The sequence below is a fragment of the Pistacia vera genome, unplaced genomic scaffold, assembly GCF_008641045.1.
Source record: "Pistacia vera cultivar Batoury unplaced genomic scaffold, PisVer_v2 Contig179, whole genome shotgun sequence".
NCBI classification, from domain to species: Eukaryota; Viridiplantae; Streptophyta; class Magnoliopsida; order Sapindales; family Anacardiaceae; genus Pistacia; species Pistacia vera.
The window spans coordinates 1,338,670-1,358,278 of NW_022195887.1; the positions used below are offsets into that span (position 1 = coordinate 1,338,670).

The window sequence follows — 19,609 nt, forward strand, 5'->3', positions numbered from 1 at the left end:
GAATGACACCATATCCTTCGCTACATAGGAAATGATGAGCTCTCATCTGACAAGAATGAAACATGCCAACTACGAACCAAAGCAGCTTGATTCACCATCCTTGATGGCCAACTACTCTAGAAATCATTCTCAAGCCCATACCTCAAGTGCATCACCCAAAGAAGCCAAGTGTGTGCTTGCAGAACTTCATGAAGGCGGGTGGTGGAATGTTAGAGTAGATGCCTTAGAGCCACAAATTTATAGAATGACTTCTTGTAATAATGTTCATTGATCAATAAAAGACATTTTATATATATTGCGTAAATCATCATTGTATGTATTAATATATCTCCTTAGAATGGTAGAATCGTGATAAGGGTATCAAGTGTTTCAAATCTTGATAGTGAGAAACCTATGAGCACATATGGTGGCCATTCTAGAAAACGTCCGTAGACATAGTATTATTTTGAAATAGGGCACAGTAATACGGTAAGGCTATCATAGGTGTTGAACGACCCTGTCGAAAGGCAGTGACTGATCTCACTTGTTAGGTTGTTTAGTGACAACTTGGTGCAACACATAGGTGCTTGCTGTAGGCAAGTTCATTGACTATCCCACTAGAGGATTCCATATGGATGGTAACCTAGTGTCTATGGAACAAATCCTTAACAAATGGTGGTGCATGTGTCCTTAGACTTGAGATCACCGGAGTGCCTTGGTGTAGTTTGACACTGGCTTAACGCAGTTCTATTCAGAGCTATCAAAATGATAGTGATTGGATTCATGAAGGAGTGTATCAAGACTATGGTGGATAGACAGAGGATTCATCACTCCCGGGTACGGGAGAAGTTATCTCTGGCGCAATTCAGTAAATGACAATGACACTAAAACTGTGGCCATAGTGGGATTAAGTTGTTGCTCTATCCAATTTATAATACAGGTCATTGGTCCAGTAAATGAATACATATATCGAGAGTAACTGAGGTTGACACTATTCTACACCCCGGTCTCGTCGAGAAATGGGTATGAAGGATTGGATTGTACGGTAACAACATATCGTTGACAGGTAGTGCTTCGTTGAATCCGATCTATCGGGGGGGCCATGATACCTTGCTAGGGGCCAATCTTAGTCTATGTGTAGTGAGACGATTAATTGGTGTTAATCATGATAATACACACTGCCGGTTGATAAGGAGCCTAGGGTCACACACATAGAAGATAATTTTAGAACCAGTTTATAAGAAGGGTGTTTTCATCTTTTTAGGCGAAATGGTATTTGGTAATTTCACAGTGCAATTAAATTTGCTGAGGTTGTAGCCTTATTAATTTGTTAATAAAATTAAATAAGTGAAATTATATTTAAATATGTGTTCGCATTATTTAAATAAATTATTGTTATTGTTAAAGTTGATATATGATATATTATATTAATTGAAATAAACAAAATAATATTAAAATTAAAAAAAAAAATTTTAAAGGGCGGGTTTGGATACAAGGAGGTGTTAGGTTGGTGCCCAAGCCCATTCCATGATGGAATAGGGTATAGTGTTGCACTATATAAGTGCAACACTTTGTGAAATAAAGAGAAAATTCATTTTCATTCACAAGGAAAATCTAGCCCTTTTCTCGTCTTCCCACCCAGATTTATTTTGCTTGAAATCAAATTTTATGATTGCTTCTTGGTTCTTAAAGGCTAAAGGGATCTAGCAAATCTCTCCTAGTTTTGGGGTTGTCTTCGCGTGGACTACATTGGTTCGATCCTACACTTGGGTCGGTAGCGAAATCTTGTTCAGAGACAAACTTGGAGGAGCCTCCAAACGTGCGTATGATTTCTAAACTTTAAACTGATTTTTTTTGTAGATTCTATTAACGTATAAACTATATGATTTTTGTGCCTGATCTTGGTTCTAAGGAATGATCTGTCATGTAAATTAGTTTTGTTTTCCGCTACCATAGATGATCGTATACTAACATGGAAACCATGTGGGGGACGAAGCCTTGCCAATCAAGCTCTCATAGCTAGCTACTACAGTGATAATTCGAGGATTATGCTAGTTTATTTAAGGTTTTAGGCGGATTTTAGATACTTTCAGTTTTTTTGCCTGGATGCTACTTAATATTACATTTCATTTTCAGGTTAAAATGGAATTTTGAGCGAAATAAGGCAGATTTGGAGTTTTTGACTCAGAAGCAACGGAGGGCAATCTGGAATTTTAGAATTTTTCAGAAAGCTTCGTCGCGGCGAAATGGGCCAGTGACGCACCAGATTCAGCTCCTTGTCACTGCGGCGAGATTCCTCTTCGTCACGGCGAAGTTTGCATACTCCACTTTGTAAATGCCACGTTTCGTTTTTAGGCGAAGTTGTAAGATTTTGGGCGAGGTATAAAAAAAATACTTAGTCTTTTTGTTTAGGGCGATTCGTGGAGAGATAGACAGCAGTTTTACATTTTCTTAGATTAATTTTGAGTGATTTTGGGGTTAACAAAGTGTGAAGATTGAGGTGAAATCAGTGGATTCATCAATTGGAAGATTCTTTTCCTTTTCTCTTGTGCATGATGTGAACTGGAATTTTTCGTTTCTTTAAATGTTTTATTGATTTAGCCATGAATAACCTATTTGGGTTAGGGTTTTGATGTAGTTCAGATTCTAATGGGTTAGAGAGTTGATGATATTAATTTCATATGATTTTGCTTTGATTGTGTGATTATCGTTTTATGTTTTATGTGATGAACATGATGAGATTGAGAGATAATTCATGTTAAGCTTCTTGGGTAATCCACAATTGTAGATTGATTGGGGGCTAGAGGGAAGATGCAAGAAAACAAAAAAAAAACACCAAAATGGGAAATCAATTTAGTGGGCTTCTTGTGGCTGAATGAAGCTTAAAGATTTATAAAAAACTTTTCAATTTGTTGGGTGCGGAAGGTTAATAGGGAAGAGTAGGAAAACATAGCTTGAGAAGGTATGTTGGATACCTTAGAGAGTTCAATTTACAATCAATGCATGTGATTATGAGTTTAGTTTGATTCTTTAGGTTTAACCCATATAGTCCGAATGAAGTCAAAACCCTACCTGTTTGTTTGAATTGATTTATCCCATTTTAAATCTTGCTTTCATAGTTTAAGTTTACTTTAGTAAAATTTTGTTTTAATTATAGTTTAAATTGCTCCCTTAAATCCCAAAGACTTCGATTACTTCAACTAGAAAATGGTGGTAAACTTAGTGCTTAGCAACAATCCTCGTGGGAACGATACTCACTCATCACTTTATTACTTTGTGTGACTAGTATACTTACTACATTTGCATGTTGTAGGAAACACGCATCAAGTTTTTGGCACCGTTGCCGGGGATTGAGTTTTAAGTTAACATTGAGTTTTTCTATAGTTAGCTAGATTGAAGTTTTAATTTTTGTTTTCAATTTTCAGTTGGTTTGTGATCTCATTTTCTTTCGTTAATTCTGTGTAGTTTATGCGAAGAGCGAGACGTCAGCCAATGGTTCCTGTTGATCTTGAGATTGAGAGAACCGCCAGACGACTTAACAGAGACAAAAGAGAAAGAGAGGACATAGTGGTTGGAACAGAAGAAATAGTTGTTGAAATGGTAGAACCAGAAAACAGGACACTAAGGGAATTCGCAATTCCCACGGTTAATGGCAGTGGGTCTAGTATTACTAGGCCTACAGTGCAAGCAAACAACTTTGAGATTAAGCCGACAATCATTCAGATGATCCAGCAGTCGGTAAGGTTTAATGGTGATTTGAAGGAAGATCTGAATCAGCATATTGCAAACTTCTTGGAAATTTGTGACATCTTCAAGTCGAACGGAGTGTCAAATGACGCCATTAGGTTGAGGTTATTCCCATTCTCGTTGGGGGATAAAGCAAAGGGGTGGTTAATGGCACTACCATCGGGAACTATCACAACTTGAAATGATCTAGCACAGAAATTCCTGACCAAGTTCTTCCCTCCAGCAAAATCAGCAAAACTGAGAAATGATATCACATCATTTCTACAAGATGAATCCGAGTCATTATATGAGGCTTGGGAGAGGTACAAGGAATTGATGAGAAAATGTCCACACCATGGGTTGCCAGTTTGGCTTCAAGTCCAAACTTTCTACAATGGATTGATGGGTAACGTGCAAACCATGGTGGATGCAGCATAAGGAGGAGCCTTGCAGAATAAGACACCAGAGGAGGCTTATGAGTTGCTTGAGGTTTTGGCAAGCAACAACTATCAAAGACCAAATGAGAGAACAATATCAAGAAAATCTATGGGTCTTCATGAAGTTGATGCCTTCACGGCCATCTCAGCCCAACTCATGGCACTTCAGAAACAATTGGGAAGTATGCAGGTAAACTCTATTCAAGCACCTTAACTAACTTGTGATTTTTGTGCAGGAAATCATGTGAGCAGCGAGCGTCAAGTGGGGAACACATTTGCTTTATCATCTTCATCATCCGAGCAAGTGAACTACTTGGTAGGAAATCAGAGGCAACCAAACAACCCGTACTCTAACACATACAATCCGGGGTGGAGAAATCATCCAAATCTGGCTTGGGGCAATCTGAACTAGCAAAATAATCAATGGAACCAAAGGACTTTGTCGAATAAATAACCAAGGGTGAATAATCAACCGGGAGATCCAAGAGTGACAAAGTTGGAGGACATGTTTGGGAAATTCATGCAGGAAACCACAGGTTTAATGAATGAGACGAGGACGAATTTCAGAAATCAAGGGGCGTCCATTCGGAATCTTGAGGTACAGATGGGCCAATTGGCCGAGATACTAAATGAGAGACCGCAGGGATCTCTACCAAGCAACACGGTGACTAATCCACGTGAGCAAGTAAATGCAATTTCGTTGAGAAGTGGGAGAGTTTTAAAAGAGGTGGAAAAATCAAGGAAAGAGGAAACTTCATTAAAGAAAAATGAAGAATCTGATGAGGAAGTTGATGAAGAAATCATTGCTGAAGAGAAACCACCCAGCCCAAGGAAAGAAAAATTGCCATTCCCCGAGATACCACCAGAGTTGGCGCACCACATACCACCCGTACCTTTTCCTCAAAGACTCAGAAAAGAAAATCAGGATAAGCAGTTTATTAAATTTCTTGATGTTTTTAAGAAACTGCATATTAACATTCCTTTTGCAGATGCATTGCAGCAGATGCCGAGTTACGCGAAGTTCCTTAAGGAAATCCTATCAAACAAAAGGAAGCTAGAAGATGAGGAAACGGTGATGCTTACGGAGAAGTGCAGCGCCATTCTCCAAAAGAAGTTACCCTCGAAGCTCAAAGATCCAGGGAGTTTTACTATTCCTTGCATCATAGGAGATATTATGTTTGATTTTGTTTTATGTGATTTAGGTGCTAGTATTAATTTAATGCCCTTTTCTATTTTCAGGAGATTGGGAATTGGTGAAGTGAAGCCGACAACCACATGCTTGCAACTTGCAGATCGATCAATAAAGCATCCGAGGGGCATTGTGAAGGATGTGTTGATTAAGGTGGACAAGTTTATTTTTCCTGTGGATTTCTTTGTGTTGGATATGGAAGAAGACAAAGAGATTCTTCTTATCCTGGGACGACCATTTCTGGCGACCAGAAGAGCTTTAATCGACGTTCAAGAAGGGAAGTTGATCATGAGGATGCAAGATGAAGAAATAACATTTAATGTCCTTGAATCGATGAGAACTCCACCTAAACAAGAGTCATGTTAAAAATCGATGTGGTGGATCAGGCAAAGATTGAAACCCTCCAACTGAACAATCCTAAGGTGGAAATTAAGAGCTGCATTGTCAAACCGAATCAGTTCGAGAGTGAGGACCATAACGGAAAGGGTTGCACAAAATTTCGAGATAAACCATAGTCGAGATTGTGTTTTCACAAGGAATGGATCTCTTAGCTCAAAAAGGGTGAGGGAAAGTCAAGAAAATGGAAAGCAGTCGGGGAGAAGAGTCGAACCACCAAAGTAATGACCAAGGGATGGAAATGGGTGGTGAAACTCTCAACAAGGACTCTGTGTGAAAAAGATCATCAGCAAAAGAAGCTCGAGCACAAAGGAATATTTAGGGATATGATGTACTTGGATAATCCAGACTAACGTGAAAAATTGAGAGAGTCGAGCTTACTGACTATAAACAAGCGCTTCTTGGGAGGCAACCCAAGTGCTTTAAATTTTTGTTCTTCTATTTTTTTTTAATATTTCTAGTGTGTTTGAATGTGCTTGATTCTTTTTAATTTGTGTGTTTTTGGGTGTTTCAGGTGAAGTTTTCAGCTAATGCAAGGAAAAAAAATGCTCCAGACTTCGCCGGGGCGAAGAATACTAGCGAAGCACATTGTGTAAAAAAATAAGTTTTGAAAAGTCCCAGACTTCGCCACGGCGAAGATTTTTCTTCGCCGGGGTGAAGCAACCTAAAAATATATGCCAGCTATTGTATTTTATCGCCCTGGCGAAGAATTTTTCTTCGACGCAGTGAAGCAGGTTGGACGAAATTCCTCTAAGGCAATTTCACCGCGGCGAAGATTTTTCCTCGCCGCGGCGATTAGCCACTGTAATTTTTCGCCCCGGCAAAACCTGGGTTTCAAATTAGGGTTCTATGAACGAAGAACTTCGTAGTGGCGAAGCTTGTTCTTCGCCGCGGCGAAGACTGTTTTCTATAAATACTCACTTTGATTTTTCATTTTTCACACGACTTTTCATATCCTTTTGAGAGAAAATTTTTCCAATTTCAATCCTTTGCCTTCCAAGTGTTGTCCCAACCGAAGTTTTCACTCCTTAACCCTCCTAAACACCAAAACAACTCATTTCAACAACAAATTTTTCGAAAATTTCATGAAAATTTCAGGTTCAAGAAATTTGGGGCTTTCCAATCTAGGCTGATTCTGGGTAAATTGGTGGCGAATAATCCTTCGTATTGGTAAGATCTCAAGTTCCCTAAACTCATTTTCACACAATTTCAAGTTTTAATTTGTAGATCTGAAAAATTGATTATTGGTTGAGTTGCAAATTTTTGGGTGATTGTGAGCTTGATTTTGTTGAGGAATGGTTGATTGTGCATGTTGTGATATTGAAGAGTGTGGGTTTTGAGTTTTGGGAAGTTTTGTTGAATTTGGAGAAATCGTAGTTTGGGGGTCTGATTGGGAATTTTTGGAAGTGTTTTCAATTTTCTTTTCCAGGTTTGAATTGTTTGTTGAGGAGACCCTAGGCTTGAATTTTTGGGTTGTGCTATGTAATTGAATTATAGAAAATGGCACCCAAAGTTAAGGTTCCATACAAGGGCAAGGGAAAAGGAAAGAAAGTGGACAACCTCTTTGTGAATGAAGAGGCCCAGAAACGATATCAAGGGGCTATCCAAAGAAGAGATAAGGGTTTTATTCCTGAGCGCGGATTAACCGCGAGTCAGGCTTTGGACTGGAGTCGAGGGAGACAGTGGGAACTGTTTATGAGTGCTCTTGCACAGCCGGCTATAGAGCCGCTAGTAAGGGAGTTTTATGCCAACCTCCCAGATTGTAAGGAGGGTTTTGCATTTGTGAGAGGGTTGATGTGCCGTTTACAGAAGATGTGATCAATGAGTTTTACAACCTGCCTGGGATTGATCCTGATGATTACGGAAGGTTTAGGGGGACACAGTTTCAGGATAGTATATTCTTTCGGTCATTGCAAAACCAGATGCAACTTGGTCAGTGTCGAAGAAACAAAAGAAGACCATTGAGGAAACTTATTTGACACCGATAGCTTGACTATGGCAGTATTTTGTTAGTGCGAGGTTGATGCCGGAAACATACTATAGCACGATAACTTACGAGAAGGCATTACTGCTTTATTCTATTGCCACAGGAAAGAGTATAAATGTGGGACGAATTATCTTGAACAACATTCATCATGCCGCCAAACTAGGGCAATCAAATTTCTCTTTCCCACATCTCATTACAGCCTTGTGCATTAGAGCTGGAACCAAGGTAGATAGTGATGAGCAAGCGTATTCATGCTGCCCCTATCCTTGATTTAGATTATTTTCAAAAGCATCTTGAACGTCCGGAAGTTGAGCAACCAAGAGCAGGAACAAAACGGCAGAGAACCACACAAGGCCCTGTCACATCCTCCAGCTCCACAGCTACACAGAAGGAGATGATACAGCAGATGATGGGTATGATGAAACGTATGGAAAAACGTTAGGAATGGTTGGTTGAGCAGAACCAGATGATGTATGATATGCAGAAGAGTAGCTTTAACAAGCTCAACGTTGACACTTCAAGATTCCAATGGGCTGACTAGGATTCAGATGAGTGGATGGGCTCCGAGTTGGAAGAGGAAGAAGAGGAAGACGAGGGAGGCGAAGAATGAGCACCGGAACACCTGTTTTGTTTTTCTTTATTTTTATTTGTTTTCAGTTGATTTTGTTTTTCATTTCAAACATTAAACTCAGTTTATATTTGTGTTTTGGATTGTTGTAGTTGTTTTCGTTGTTGCATTTTTTCTTTTCATTTGTAGTTTGTGCAAGGACGAGATTAGGTTGTAATATTTTCATATTAGTTAGTAGATTTTTCTAACGTAGTGGACACCACAGTTTCAATTGTTTTGATAGATGTTGGGTGATGAAAAGGTCACAGATCGGGTGTGCACTGTGGAGCGACACTTCACGGATTAATCAAGGAACTATCTCGTACCTTTGTTATTTTTTTTTTTTTCTATTCCTAATTTATGCGTAATGGGACACTAGGGACAATGTCATCTTTTGTTTGGGGGTAGGAAAATTTAAAACTTTTTGATTTTGTTTATTTTACTTTGGTTTGATTGTTTTTACCGGTGATGAATTGTATAAATCAATGATGCGAATTGGATTGTTGCGTTTTTATTGTTGAGAAATGTTAAGCATTGCTTCAAGTTTAGGTTTATTGACTGAAATTTTGATTGAGGTTTGTTGAGTGGTTCAACCACCATTTTCATTTTTTCGGCATGCTTAGATTCATTTTATGTACTTAGGTAAAGTTTTGATAATGTTGGTGGACTCTAGAACCTAGTAGAGAAGTGCTTGAGGCAAAATTCTAGGATTAGACATGGTTGAAGAGATGATTTAGACATTCTTTTTGGAACGTTTGAGCCTTTCTAGCCGACCCAGGAATGAAATTGTCCCTAGTCACCCATTTGAGCCGTATGAATCATTATTGCTTTATTTTTCTTGGCTAACCAAAAATTGTCCGATCCTTATACCCTAAACACTATGTCGTACCCTTAGGAGAATTTGATCCTAATGCAAACACAAAGAAAGGGAAGAGTTGTACGAATAAACTAAAAGAATAGTTTGGGGTTTTTAAGAAGGGCAATAAAAACAAAAGAGGTAGTTCACCTCAATTCAATTGATTTGTTATTTTGCTTAAAAAAAAAAAAAGAAAAAGAAAAATATTTCTTTGCCAAGTTTAAGGGTATCTCGCCTGGAAACCAGTAACCGCCTTAAAAACTGCCTAGCAGTACTTGGCGACCTCTGGTTTAACAACGCCACGTACACCTTAGACACACTTTCCAGTCGGGCATTTATGGTATCAGAAATAAGAAAGATACAAGTTTGAGGGTTGTAAATTAGTGGACACGTTGATTGGTGGTTGAGAAGAAGTGGAGTTCGATTTGATTTGAGTGTTTGCATGAGGAAAATCGAGTTCTCTTACTTTGTTATTTCTATCCTTTTTCTTGGAACCCACTTCCCGAGCGTAGCGTTACAAGCTTATAAAGACCTTTTGATTCTTATCTTTGTCTAGTCCTCATTAGTGGAAAGTAGTTCGATATTTAGGCTTATGGAGTCTGCCACCATTTAATAAACTTTCCATTCCTGCATAAAATAATCCGGGGAAGTCGGAAGGTGGATTTAAGTGGGGATTACCTACTTGGGGGACCAATTGAGAAAGAAAGTTGATGCAACTTATAGCTTCTTGGAGTATTAAACATTTTTCTATTAATAATTTTGCAACAACTTTTGAGATTGGTATAAATTCTAGGCAGTTGTTTTGTGAGTCGAGCCTTTTGTTTCTCTTATTTAATTTTTGTCATTTGCTGTTTTGTGTTTTTGAACGTTTGTGTCTTTATTTTATCTTGTTTTGTACCTGATGCTCAAGGACGAGCATGTCCTTAGTTTGGGGGTATTTGATAATCCGAGGATTATGCTAGTTTATTTAAGCTTTTAGGCCGGATTTTAGATACTCCTCAGTCTATTTTTGCCTGAATTGCTACTTAATTCCTTACATTTCACGTTTCAGGTTAAAATGGAAATTTTGAGCGAATAAAGGCAGATTTGGAGTTTTTGGACTTAGAAGCAAGCGGAGGGCAATTCCAAAATTTTAGAATTTTTCAGGAAGCTTCGCCGCGGCGAAGGTTGTTCTTCGCCACGACAAAATGGGCCAGTGACGCACCAGATTCAGCTTTTTTGTCGCCGTGGCGAGATTCCTTCTTCGCCGCGGTGAAATTTACGTACTCCACTTTTCGTAAAACGCACAGTTTCATTTTTAGGTGAAGTTGTAAGATTTTGGGCGAGGTATAAAAGAAATACTTAGCCTTTTTGTTTAGGGCATTCGTGGAGAGATAGACAACAGTTTTTACATTTTCTTAGATTAATTTTTGAGTGATTTTGGATTAACAAAGTGTGAAGATTCGAGGTGAAATCAGTGGATTCATCAATTGGGAAGATTCTTTTCCTTTTCTCTTGTGTCCATGATGTTGAACTTGGAATTTTTCGTTTCTTTTAATTGTTTTATTGATTTACCATGAACTAACCTATTTTAGGTTAGGGTTTTGATGTAGTTCGGATTCTAATGGGTTAGAGAGTTTATAATTATTAATTTCATATGATTTTGCTTAGATTGTGTGATTATTCTGTATCTATTGTTTTTATGTGGTGAACATGATGAGATTGAGAGATAATTCATGTTAAGCTTCTTGGGAAATCACCATTGTATTATTGGATGCTAGAGATAGATTCAAGAACCAATGAAATCAATCTAGGATTCTTGTGCTTAATGAGCTTAGATTTATTAACTTTCAATTTGTTGGGTGCGGAAGGTTAATAGGGAAGAGTAGAAAAACATAGCCTGAGAAGGTATGTTGGATACCTTAGAGAGTTCGATTTACAATCAATGCATGTGATTATGAGTTTAGTTTGATTCTTTAGGTTTAACCCATAGAGTCCGAATGAAGTCAAAACCCTACCCGTTTGTTTGAATTGATTTATCCCGTTTTAAATCTTGCTTTCATAGTTTAAGTTTATTTTAGTAAAATTTTGTTTTAATTATAGTTTAAATTGCTCTCTTAAATCCAAAAGACTTCGATTACTTCAACTAGAAAACGGTAGTAAACTTAGTGCTTAGCAACAATCCTCGTGGGAACGATACTCACTCATCACTTTATTACTTTGTGTGACTAGTATTCTTGCTATATTTGCATGTTGTAGGAAACACGCATCACTAGCCCACCATGCGGTTTGATGAGGCCATCTACACTCGACAATGCGTTAGTTTTCAGAGATTCGCCCAAGTATCCTAGCTTCCTCCTGAGCGACTCAACTTCATCCTCACCCCTTGGCCATTCATGAAATATGGAAAAACTTCCAATAGCACCAGGGTAGCGAGTCTACATGCTCGTCGTCATCAACTACTTCACCAAGTGGATTGAGGCAGAGGTGTTCGCCCAAGTCAAAGACCAAGAGGTAAAGAACTTCATCTGGAAAAACATGATCTAGTGGTTTGACATACCAAAGAGATAGTCACCGATAATGACTCTTAATTCACTAGCTCTAATTTTCAAGACTTTTGCAAAACATGAGGGGTCAAGCTTAGCTTCTCCATTCCATGTTATCCCTAAGCAAATGGACAAGCCAAGTCATCTAATAAGACCATCATCCAGAAAATGAAGAAGAGACTCTAAAAGGCAAATGGTGCTTGGGTAGATGAACTCCCTAGCGTACTATGGTCCTATCGCACCACAGCTTGGTCATCAATAGGTGAAACTCCATCTTCCTTAGCCTATGGGTCTGAAATAGTCATACAAGCCGAGGTAAGCACTCCCTTTAGAAGGCTTTAATGGCTTAGTGACCAAACCAACGAGTAACAATTATGTCATAACTTCGACATAGTTGATGAACTTTGAGACAATGCACTCCTTCGAACAACTATTTATTAGCAAGAAAAACGCTCAACACTACAACAAGAATGTTCGAGTTTGACTCTTTGAGGTTAGGGATTGGGTTTTACGTCATGTTTTTCAAAACACGAAGGAGTTAGGACCATAGAAACTTAGTCCCACCTGGGAAAGCCTTTACAAGATCACCAAAGCTGTAGGGCATGGAACTTACAAGTTGCATTCACAAGAAGGTAGGGACATCAACAACAATTGGAATGCCACCTATCTCAAGTTCTATCATTTCTAATAGGACTCAGCTTAGCTCTTTCACCACAAGACTTTGCTATTTTTCACCTTCATAATGTTTAGTTGGGCACAAGTGGGCTTGTCCATTCCCTCCAAGTCGAGTCGACTCTGCCTTAGGGCTATGTTATGTACAATTACATTTATAAATGAAATTGAAGTATTATTCAATATTTACTTATCCATCATTCAAAAGAAGTGAAAAACGCCTCATGGGCCATAGGGGTCAAGCCACCCATACATGCAAAAATAACTTTAAACAGTCAAGTCATCAAAGTAAAAAACAGTTAAAAGAACAATAGGGTCATGCCCCTATCATTACACTATAAAATGGTTTGGTACATGATCAAGTGCACTTAGCACTTCAACACAAACAAAAACTTAACAAAATAAAGAGTAAACTAAGGGTCCTTTTCCACTGCTAGCATGTCGTTCAGCATGGCTTCATCTTCATCCCTTAGCACGGGAGCCCCTTCAGTCCACTTAATGGGAGCCACATCATCACCTTCATCGTCTCACTTGGTGTGGCCTTCAAGCTGCTCATCCGGCTTAGCTTAACCATCTTGCTCCATAAGATATGACTTTTAGAGGTCAATCTCCTCATCTGGATCCCATTCATCCTATTTACCAGCCTTATACTCTTCCATAAGGTTCACGCAGGTCTTAAGCACGGCTTCAAAAGCAAATATCTCCAGCTTCGCCAATAGAGCGACCTTCTCTTACTTGTCTATTTCCCACCCAATCCATGTGGACTCTAGCTTAGCTCGGGTGGACTGTAGATTGCCTTGAAGAGTGGCACAACTCTCCCTTAGCTCCTTCTCCTTCTCCTTCTCATTCTTCTCTGCTTTGGCCAACTACCTTCTTATTTGGGCATTGGTATTGGCCAAGTCTTTATTTCGCTTCTTTTGAGCGGATACCAACTTCTTCATGAACAACCCGCTAGACAGGGTTTGTATTCAAAAGGCCGAGCAGAGTCAAACACAAGCACAAAGGTAAAAAGGTGTTAAGCAAAATGAAAGTAAAACGATACTTGATACATTTGGGTAACACCCCACTCGGCAGCCTACACATCACCTATCTTACTCAACCTGTGTTCATTCGTAGGCAGCAGGAGTGAGTCGGCCATCCCTTCTACAAAGGAGGGGTTTGAATAGGACGAAGCAGTAGAAGGTAGGATAATCTTCACTGCATCTTCTGCTGCTATAAATTTTACCTTCTAACACGGCTCGACTACCTAGGAAGAAGATGGGGTGGAGTTGGATGGGGTGTCTCAACAATGATCGGTTGGTCCACAGTAGATGCAGTCAACCTCTTCCTCTTTTTATAGCTTGCTTTCTTGACTCTTTTCTTGTCCATCACTTCCTTAGCACTCGACACTTAGAATGATCCCTTTATTCTCTCATTTAAAAGGGAGATTTCTTAAGGAGTTCATGAGTGGAAGGAAGATTCACCAAAAGTTATGAAGTTGGTGTATCAAACCAACAAGGTATGCAACAAGACCTTCAAAGGTGGAATTGGAATACCTTGCTAAATCTCCTCTATGTGCCTCCATAGATGACTTTGCCTCAGGTTCTTTTCTGAAAACACTTATCGATAATTCATTTCTTGCTTAGAGAGTTTAAGTATCATTTTGGTCCTCTCCTTCACAAGCAGATCGGGCAACTCTTGTTTATAAGATAAATTTTCAAGATAGTAAACAATGAGATTTAGTACATAGATGAACATTATAAACAAAATAGTCACACTTACTTGTCGCCTGCCAAAAGTATGGGATCTTTTTGGCTCCACTCGGCCCAAAGACTAGCTCTCTCTTGACAAAGAAGTACACCTCTTTCCACTTCTTGTCAAAAGTCCTCAGGCTCGTCAACAAGTGCTACCTATTATGCCTTAGCAACAATAGGTATCTGCTCCTCTCTTTATCATGTTCTTTCAGGGAGTAGGAGTAAAACATATCCTTCACTCCAAACTCCATGCCCAACTTCATGCATAAACACTCTAGTGATAACAGTACTCTCCATCCATTCGGCATAAGCTGGGTGGGAGCGATGATGTAATGGTCCAGCACCAGTCTAGCACCTCTCGGACCAGCCTAGGGATGGGCAACCTCTATCTATCAATCAGAGGTTGTTCATACATGTTGATCAAGTCTGACACATCCCAATCCTCTCTCTTATACTCAATCGATGCTTGAATGTCAATGGATTCAGGAATCTTGTACAGAAACTTGATCCTTAACATTTCACCCTAGTCTAAACATGATGGTGGGTTCACATTGAGTATGCCACCACCCGGTTGGTTCGACCCGTCACCATAACCCTTACTTGTGGAAGGGACTTCAACTCAAATGCTCTTACTAGAGTCATTCACATCAGACTCAAAACCCCCACTTGATGCTTCACTACTTGAACTTCCATCACTCGGCTCGGCACTCGGGTCTCCCACAGCTTTCACTTGCCTAGTATGATGGGCCAAATTCACTCCTTTAGTCACGGCTGTAACCCCTTCCTCAAGCATGACTACATAAGTTAGTGAGTCTCCATATTCATTTGCCTTGACATGTCTACTCGGTTTGGCACAACTTCTCAACAAATAACCACAGCCAACACACCTTCACTTTACTCGACTTAGTCAGGTGTGTGCCACCCAATCTTCTACAATAACTCGACTCGGCCAAGCAGTTTACAACCAAGAACTCTTTACTCTTTCAATTGGCTCGGCTTAGTTTGTCAACCTTCACTAAAAAAGTTGAGGCAACCTACCTTCCTTTCTCCAAAAACCACCTAAATCTCGAAAACCACTAAGAAAAAACACTAATGCTTCTTTCAAACACAAAAACTATTCCCAAGCCACCATTCGACAAAGAGAAACCAGAAATGATAGAAATTGAACCAAACTTCACAAAAATTCCCTAAACTTCCCTAAAAAACTTCCCAAGTCAATCGAAATACCTTAGAGAATACAAAGGAAACAAAAATAAGCAAAATCCGAAGAAAAACAGGGATGCTTACTGTGATTTGGAAGCAGGATCATCAAAAATGGCCAGGAAATGTTCTCCTAAAATGCTCCCGAAATTTCTCTCTCTAAAATGAAGAAAGATGCTTAAGGAAGACAAATAAAGCTCCCTAAAAAAGGTAACTGATTATATTAACTGCTTGTCTATTCAAACCAGCCACGTGTCACGCATTCATAGTGCCCTTAGGAAATGAAACTTTTCATTTTCCCGCCCATTGTACATTCAATCTTCATCCTACACATATCATCCACTTGAAGTGCCATTAGTCAAACACCATTTTGAGTTGATTCAATCAGTTAGAAAGAACGAGTAGATTGGTCCTAATATAAAGGTTATCATAGTTGGACTACCTTCAATTAATCTTCAATTAGCAAAACCCCTCTATTCGGCTGGATAACCTTCAGACAACCAAAACAACTGATTGATGTTGTGATGGTCACAAACCTCTAGGTTCAAGACGCATACACCTTCACGACTCCATTCAATTTGATTCAGAAAGTAGTCATTTGAGAAATTCTCATTGGACTCAGCCCGACCAAAGCCTTAAGAGAAACCATGCCTCAAAGACATGATTGGCTCTCAACATTGTTGGTCGCTGATGGGGTTTACGTAGCGAAAAACAAAAATAAAATCCCCAACAACAACATTGAACCTAAGAACCTTATACCCGATTTATGTTATTTACATATGAAATGATATTGAATATAAAATTTCCAGATTTCATACTAGCGTTTGGAGGCTCCTTCAATCGATACGAATCACTCCCACTCTAAGATAAGAGTGAACTCTCGATATCCACACGAAGACAGGATGGCGATCGACTTACTGTCTCAAGTGCTAGCAAGACACACAAGCAAAAAGGATGCATAATTTTTCTTCAAGAAAAATTATCTGTTCCACCAAGTGAAAAACGTGAGAGAGAGTGAGGTGAGTGGCTTGGATTTAATTAATGTGTTCCCCAATTTTATTTTAATTTTAAGTTGCCTTTTATATGCAACAAAAATTAAAACTCTAATCTAGTTAGGAATAAATTTATTCCATGACAGAATAGTAAATTGTCATTACCAAACAAGGTAATAATCCACATGGCATCTCATTCGAATTCAAATATGATTTTCATATTCATATGTTATCTTTATTAATATCATCAAATATTAATATTGAATATATATATTTAAATTCAAATATGAATTTCATATTTCATATATATTATCTTCACTAATATTAATATCATCAAATATTAATATTAAATAATATGAATATATTTAAATACATAATCTCACTAATTTTAATTTCAATATGAAATTAAATATAGGCAATAACCGTAGCAAATTTAATTGCATTGTGAGATTACCAAAATGCCCTTTCATCTCAAAAGACGAAAATATCATTTCCATCATAAATGACGAAAATACTCTTTCATCACAAATGACGAAAATACCCTTTCTCACCAATTCATCCTTAATATATCTTCTATGTGTGTGACCCGAAGGCTCCTCATCATATCGGTAGTGAGTAGTCTCGCGATTGACAGCAATCAATCATCTCACTAAACACTGACCAAGATTGGCCTCTAGAAAGACATCATGGCCACCAGATAGATTCGGATTCAACGAAACAGCTTGCCTATCAACGATATGGTTACCATGCAAACCAATCCTTTCATCATCTATTATCTCACCTAGGCAGAGGTACAGAAATATTGTCAACCTCAGTTATCTTCGATATCTTTGTATTCAGTTACTTGACCAATGACCGGAATAATAAATTGGATTGAGCAACAACTCAATCCCATTGTGGCCATAGCTTTAGTGTCATTGCCATTCACTGAATTGCACCGTGAGATAACTTCTCCTGTACCTGGGAGTGATGAATCCTTTGTTGATCCACCATAGTCTTGATACACTCCTCGATGTAGCCAATCACTACCATATTTATAGCTTAGAATAGAACTACGTTGGGCTAATGTCAACTACACCAATGCGTGAAAAGGCGCTCTGTGATCTCAAGTCTAAGGATCACATGCCACCACTTCGTTAGACGATTTATTCCATAGACACTAGGGTTACCATCCATATGGAATCCTCTGGTGGGTCTATCCAGTGAAGTTGTCTACAGCAAGCACCCATGTGTCGCACTATGTGTCGCAAATAACCTTGACGTGAGATCAGTCACTGTCTTTCGACATGTTTCAACACTATGATAGCCTTACCGTATTACCTATGCCATTGGTTAGAATAATATTGGGGCTATGCATATTTCTAGAATGGCCACCATATGTGATCAAGTTCTCACTACCAAGATTTGAAACACTTGATACCCTCGTCACGGTTCTACCATCCTAGGGACATATTTCAGTACACATAATATATTTACTGATATAGAAGAACATTGCCTTTTATTGATTATAAAACTTATTTCAGAGAGTCAATTCTACAATAATTGATTGGCTCTAGGGCACCTACTCTAACAAACATTCCCACTCGGCCATCTTCGGCAGACCGGCTCGAGCCAAGTGGTCTTATGTTTACCTTACCTTGTGAAATTTGCTCGAGTATTTCCTCTATACATGTCTTGGCTTGGCTCCCATAATTCATCCAGGATAAGTGAATGTTTTAACATCCTAAGTGGGCCAATCATCCAGGATCAAATGATCTCATTTGCAGCATTTTCACTCGGTCATCGAAGCTGAGCCGTGGCCATAACTAACTGGCAAACATGTATATACTTTAAGCCAATTCTTCCCCCAAACGGTAGTGACCCATTTGCATTGCACATGTTATGACTTGATCTACTCTCTAAGTTAAGTACACCTTAACTTAGAGAGCGGGGAAAAACTGTATAAGCCAAAATCTTACTAGATCTCATTAGGCCATAACAAAATACACACTATAGGCCTAGTGCCTCAGCCAAATTTTGGTTGGCCACATTTAAATCCATCATGTGAATTGACATCTAGTGGGATGACCCATCTTGTAAGAGGATCCATTCTATAGGCCGACCTATCCTACGAGCTAGACCACACCATGAGTTGCTGTAACATCTACTGAAAACTGTACAATGCATGCATAATACAATAAAAAGTTGGGCCCAAAGTTTTCTTTTCATTACAAAACATGTGTCTTTTATACATAAAGAGTACCGTTTACAAAAATGTATTTTAAAAGACAAAACAGGGGAAACAGTGTAGCTATTCCTCATTGCTTGCCGACGCCCCTCCGACCGCAACATCATCTAGAACCTGCATCCACAAAGGAAAATAACGGGGTAGCACAAAAATGCTCAGTAAGTAAAACTCTCTATCTTTCTGTCCCCGTATGAAAACTCTTAATTCTTTCCTTATGCTACCTCTGAATTCTATTTCTGTTTCTAATACATCTTGGCCTCATCTTACCGGAGGTACGGCCGGATGGCGTTCACACGCACCATCTCACTCTCTATGGCTATCGGGTGGAATTCACACAGTACCAACCCGTTCTTAGTACTACCGAGTGGGATCACAAAGCACCACTCGGTTCTTTCTACCTATCGGGTGGAGATCACCTAGCGCCTACCCGTTCTCATGAATTTTGGGTAACGATCACCAAGCATTTACCCGTCTCTAGTCACTATCGGGTGATGGTCACAAAGCATCAACCCGTTTCTACTAAATATCGGTGATGATCACAAAGCATCAACCTACTTATCTATCACTAACCGGGTAGCGTCACAAAGCATCTACCCATCTCTACTACTCATCGGGTGACGATCACAAACGTCGACCCTCACTCTAAGGGCTATTGATGATGATCACCAGCATCAATCCGATCCCATACGATCGGGTGATGATCACAAAGCATCATCCCAACTATACTACTCTTCTAATTCATTCTATTGTAGCATTTTTCAATACTCTCTACCCTAGAGTACTTTTACCCACTAAGCTCTCTACTCTTAGGGTAATTGCATGACCATTTCCTTACACTTTCTTAGGTCACTTTTTCATATACAACTAGTGCCTATGGATGGTTCATCTCACCATGCACTTATGAGATGCCAACATGCAATGTTGCAAGAATTAAGGTTCATTTCTCATACTCAAACCTCTATTAGGCATTTCATCAAACAACTCATGTGCACTATAAAACTCTATCATAGCCATGATTCTAAAACTTTTCTTACCATCCAAAATGGGGAAAAACCCCTTCACAAAGCCACAAAACCTGCCATA

The 19,609-nt window shown here is 39.0% G+C and overlaps 1 non-coding gene across 1 annotated transcript; it reads right to left on the reverse strand.

The window, feature by feature from the left end:
- Nucleotides 1-3,960: 3,960 nt before the first annotated feature.
- On the reverse strand, nucleotides 3,961-4,067 carry LOC116126412. Its single transcript, XR_004127479.1, has one exon. It is a non-coding gene; the product is annotated as a small nucleolar RNA R71 (small nucleolar RNA).
- Between the last annotated feature and the right edge of the window lie 15,542 nt (nucleotides 4,068-19,609).